General features: G+C 38.1%; 1 protein-coding gene across 1 annotated transcript in view; it reads right to left on the bottom strand.

The window, feature by feature from the left end:
• Positions 1-5872, bottom strand: part of PEX5L (peroxisomal biogenesis factor 5 like) — a 782439-nt gene extending 776567 nt beyond the window's left edge. Inside the window, exons 1-2 of the mRNA XM_084990388.1 lie at positions 5797-5872; positions 3201-3297 (exon numbers count right to left, since the gene is read on the bottom strand). The gene's annotated coding sequence lies outside the window, so the exon portion shown is untranslated. The remainder of the gene's footprint in view (positions 1-3200; positions 3298-5796) is intronic.
• Between the last annotated feature and the right edge of the window lie 46 nt (positions 5873-5918).

Consider the following 5918-nt stretch of genomic DNA (forward strand, 5'->3'; position numbering starts at 1 on the left):
TTCCATTAAGAAGGGCAATATACTAAAGCATTAATAGATTTCTAGTTTATGAAATTCTTCTTTGGTATTCCTATCAACAAAATAAGAGGAGTTACTGTTTAATAATTAAAAGATGATCACTACTATTTCCAATCTCTTGGGATAGATCATGATGGAAAAGAATATAAAAAGGAACGTGTGTGTGTATGTATGTGTGTATAACACACATAACTAAGTTGCTTTGCTGTACAGCGGAAATTGGCACAACTATAAATCAACTATAATTTAAAATTGCAAAACAACAACAAGGACTTTTCTGTATAGCACATGAAACTATATTCAATATCTTGCAACAATCTATAGTGGGAAAAAATCTGAAGCTGTACACCTGAAACTAACACAATATTAAAAATCAACTATAGTTTAATAAATAAAGCTTTTTTAATTTTTATTTATTTATTTATTTATTTTTGTCTTTTTGCCTTTTCTAGGGCTGCTCCCACGGCATACGGAGGTTCCCAGGCTAGAGGTCTAATCGGAGCTGTATCCACTAGCCTACGCTAGAGCCACAGCAACACGGGATCTGAGCTGCGTCTGCGACCTACACCACAGCTCACAGCAACGCCAGATCCTTAACCCACTCAGCAAGGGCAGGGATCGAACCTGAAACCTCATGGTTCCTAGTTGGATTCTTTAACCACTGTGCCACAACAGGAACTCCTAATAAATAAAATTTTTAAAAGGTGCTCAATTACTCTTTTTGAAAGAAATGTCCACATTGCATTAAAAATGAGTATCAAACCAATCCAGAATGTATTGACCAGGAATACTAATTATTTAGCATCAATTAAACTATCAATTTTTCTTAGTTATAATCCTGACATGATCCCTTGCATAGTATTCTGAGAAACTGTCACAAAATAAGAATCTAAGAAGTATGTGTGTGTTTGTACATTTATAAGCAGTCATGACAAAGTACCTGGAGATAAGCATACTGAACTATTTTATGCAACTATTGCATACATCTTTCAACTGTTTTTTTTTTTCCAACAATCATGATGTATTTATTCTTAAATATCCTCTTTCTGTTTTCAAGTCCCTTTAGTAAACAAAGACAAACATGGATAAATGGCTGAGAATCGCACTGCAGGTGGCCACTGTGTATGGTCAAGCACTACACATCTCTGGGACTGCCACCTATATCATATATGGATTATGATGTAAATGCACCAACACCTCCTCCAACACCCTTCCCTGGAGTTGTGCAGTATTCACCTCTGAGTCTGTTCAATTTAACCAGCCCATATTGGAACTGAAATCAATGACCTTTCCTCTTGGCAAAAGTAATTCAAAGTTACTGAGCTAATCAATCCTAGACAATGAGATATGAACTGATTTGCATTAAAATATCCTCAAAACATTTACTAGTTCTTGAAAAATGGACAAGGTGTTACAGACATAACTATCTTAAAATGATGCTATATAATAGGTTGCCATTTCCTATCCCTGAATCTTTAATTTGCAGTTGGTTTTCTGGTAGAAAATTTGATACCCACAATGATCTTATGGCACCCTCAAGTGGATAAATATTAGATCAGCAGTGCTTTTCTTAAAGAGATGTGTTGGTCTGTAATAGAAAAAAATAAATAGTAGGATAATGGAAACAAAGATTACTGAATGAATGAAAATAAACGGACCTCTACCACAAGGGCTTGTAATTTGAACAATGTTTTTAATAATGAAGACGGACTTTTTGTTGGTCTAGCTACACTTTCCATTTAGTATTCTTCACATTTTCTTGGGTCAATTTAAGGAGATTTTGAATAGAACTTTGAGTACAACAAAGCTAACCACCTTAAGTGGTAACGAAGCTGTAATCTAAACCTCTTGCACCATGTGCTTATGAATGAAACCAAGTGGCCTCATCATAGAAAAAGTGTTCAACACATATCTTTAGATGTTAAGGGAAGTTCCACACATATATATTTATAAACCATACCCTTAGGGAGCATGGTTTCTGATGATCATCTTAGATGTATGGCATGGTAGAAAGAATATTTGATATACAGGAAGATAATGTAGATTCTAAAATTAGTTTTTGAACAAATTATTAACTTTTCCATATCTGTTTCTTCATTTTTAAAACATTAGAGTAGAAACTAGAGCAGAGACTAGTTGATGGTTTCTTACTGAACTAGTCAAGTTTCTTTTGGTTCCAAACCATAAATTTACTCAAGCTAGCTTAAGCAACAAAAAGGAATTTTGGAGGGAGTTCCTACTCTGGCACACTGGGTTAGGAATCCGACTGCAGTATCTTGGGTCCCTGAAGAAGTATGGGTTCGATCCCTGGCCTGGCACAGTGGCCAGCATGCATTGCAGCTGTGGCTTGGATTCAATCCCTGGCCTGGGAACTTCCATATGCCATGGGTGCAGCCATTACAAAAAAAAAAAAAAAATTTTTTTAAGGGGGATTTTTTTTAAGAAAAAAAAAAAAAGATGCTGAAAAATTAGAGAGAGGAGTAATAATATACCCCTAGGATCTTATTCGGTTCTACTCACCCTTTCTTGATATACACATTCTATCCTTAATTCCAGGTGAGGATGGACTTTGCTGAAATGGTTTACATCAGAGTTAAGAACCAGAAAAAAACAGTCTATAAATACCTATATAGTCATAGATTGTTTGTGAATATTTCCAAAAGGTAATATACAAGTTTCTGAGTTCGGAATAGACTTTATCTTTTCCAAACAGTGTTACTAACAGCCACACATTATTTTGAGAAAATTGGGGAATCTAAGAAAAGCTACTTTGCGATACTGTTTCTTTCCCTACTTTATATGGTTACCTTTCTTTAGCTAAGTTTTTGTGTTCTTTGCTAAATAAATCAGGCATTTAATCTTTGTGTGCGTGCGTGTGTGTGTTCACTCATGCAGAGACAGGGAATCTCTTCCCACCAATCTCTAACCTGCCTAAAATGACACACTTACATAAATGTCCATAACTAAAATACCCCTAACTTCAATCTTGCAGTATCCAGAGTATTTTGCTTATTCACATCTCTAATCCTTTAATTATATTGCTCCCTCATCTTGAAATGCACATACTTCCTCCCCTCCTCTCTTATGTTCATTAATTACCACTACTTCATCTCCCAGAAGAAAAAAAAGGGGGGAGGGGAATAAGCAGATATGCAGCAGGTGTCCATAACAATAGCACTTACCACTATGCCATATTTGCTGCTTCTTACATCTACTCCTCTATTGAACTGTGTGCCACACAGGAACCAGGTGTTTTTTTCATCTTTATATATCCAGGGCCTAGAGAGTATTTTTTAAAAGATACACATATGTGTTTATTTAGAAATGGAATTTGACATCACAATAAAAATAGGCCCAAGATGCAGACCCCAAAGAGTGGATTGTCTTGAATGTGCTGCCCTTTCTTATCTCCCATATATTCACCTAATCATTAATAATGATTAGTGTGGGAAAATATTTGTAAAGGCCAAACCAGTAACCCAAAAAGTTAAAGCAAGAACTGAAAAAAAAAGTGTTTTTTTATGTCCATCTTGAGAAGCCCCATATATGGAACTGGTTTCTCCAAGAAGCAAAACTAGTTGCTCACTTTCTCTCCTCACTCACTCCCACCAGTCCTTCCTCAAAGATCCAGTACTCTGTCCCCTTCAATGTCCCTTTCAAAGTCTAAGGCATCCATCCCAGCAGGAAACGAATTCAAATACACCTGTAATTGTAGAAGGCTCAAGCCCCTTCTATGGGGGTGGTATTTGGGAAGTAAACAGGGTGCCTCTGGCACTTAACTACTACCGCTACTCCTTTTAAGGACAGCACTAACCAAAGATAGAAAACCCTAGTCTGGTTACTTTCTCCTATTTTCATGGCCATACCACACCAATATTAGATGTTCAAGGTATGGGGTGGTTGGAGGTTACTCTGGTGTTGGAATCAGGAAAAAGAGTAAGCCAGATCCCATAGAGATGAAGGCATGTGCTACTCAAGAATGGCCTCACAAGGTGGCATTCTCAAACTAAGTGCCACTGTCCAGCATCTGGTTCACTGTCCAGACACTGGCTTCTCAGTCCCTCAGAGATAATTAGATCCCTAATAACAGATCAACCCTAACTAAAATCACATTATCTTATTTATCAGATAAGATATAATGCACATAGTTCCTTTTTCGTGTTAGCTTTCCTTTTCACAGACAGCACCCTCTTTCCTAAAAACAGCCATTGTCTAGAGCTATAGCTTAACACAAATCAGTTTGCAGCACTGTTTAAACTTCCCTGATACACCCCTAGTGGCTTGAAATTTATTATCTTTTTTTTTCCTTTTTTTTTTTTTTTTTTTTTTAATGGCATGGAAGTTCCCTGGGCCAGGGACTGAATACAAACCCTAGCTGTGACCCATGCCCCAGGTGGAGTAAAGCTAGATCTCTTAATCCACTGTGGCAGGCTGGGGATCAAACACACACTTTTGCAGCCACCTGAGTCACTGCAGTTGGATTCTTAACCCACTACACCACAGTGGGAACTCTGAAATTTATTATCTTTTAAACTTACATTCTTTATTCCATTTTCTCAAGTCTTAGTAGACTGTTTACCTTTTTGCTTGGATTTTTTACAAAACAGTGTGAAGTTATTCACTAGGTCTGGGTCTTCTATCCAGGTGGTGAGACAGTGAAGGTCAAAGAGATCTCACCAAATACACATAGCTGGAGAGGTGGAAAAATAACTGCTGCTATTTATTTTTGCTCAAAAGGCCTAAACTACACATATTTAAATAGTACAGATTTTAATATACTGCAATAAAACAAAAACGCATTATCTCAGTATTAGAATAAGTTAGCCCTTCCATATAATAAAAACATTTTGTCTAGCAACTCTGAAATTTATTCAGACCTACGTTAGAATTCTAACTCCAGCCTTTTGCCAGCTGGGTGACGCTGAGCAATTTATTGAATCTCTTGATCGTTTTCCTCAGTCTCTAAAATGAGAGTACAAGGAGGTACAGTGGTTAGGTTCTCAAGTCAATAAGTAAGGGATAGGGTGGGGGTAGTTCCTCCACAGTGGTGCCGAATGCAGCGGTTTGGGTCACTGTGGAGTTGTGGGTTGCATCCCGGCCCCAGTAGGTTTAAGGATCCCACGTTGCCACAGCTGTGGAGTAACTTGCAGCTATGCAATAGGTTACAGCTGGGGCTCCTGTTCAGTCTCCTGTGCCTGGGAACTTTCATAAGCCGCGGGTATGGCAATTAAAAAAGGGAAAAGGGGGCAAAGAGCCTAAGTCACAATTACCTTTGAAAATCACCTGAATTACACTTAAGTATTTTAATATTGATTTCAACGGAAACAAACTATATAGTAAACTTTATGGACACTAAATTTTGAGAAACCACTTAGAGAAATAAAAAGAATGTATATATGCAATGTCTAGGCATTAAAGCCATTCTGGTTTTAAATTAAATCTAAAATCACTAACAGTGATCAAGATATGGATGGAGAACACAACTCCGGTGCTTAACAAATGTTAGTGTCCTTCCTTTCTTCCGCCCTTTAGCCTACCAGGAAATTTCCCAGAGCGGTCGTTTTAACGTGGTTGTGCCTGAGGCGTAGGTAGTGGTTTACCCAGCAAGTACCTGAGGGAAGAAACTTTAAGGTTTGGGGTTCTCATCCTGACACTGGCACTTGGAAGGTCCTCGCTAACAAGATAATGAATTATTTACCACAGATTAGAGCTCAGACCGTTTCAATGCACTAACACCTCGGAAATTTTAAGAAACAAACTTGTCACACGCAACGCTACCTCAGAGCCGTAGTTGGCCCTTAGCTCCGGAAAACCTTGACCAATCCTTCCGGCTTCCGTAATCTCGCTCAATTTCGCGAGACCGAGACTGGCTGCGCGGCACCGCCGCTAGGGGCGGATTC

This window comes from Sus scrofa, chromosome 13, assembly GCF_054392235.1.
Source record: "Sus scrofa isolate SSC_HxYL_T2T_F1_AM1 chromosome 13, Sscrofa_HxYL_maternal_Yorkshire_Landrace_v2.0, whole genome shotgun sequence".
NCBI lineage: Eukaryota > Metazoa > Chordata > Mammalia > Artiodactyla > Suidae > Sus > Sus scrofa.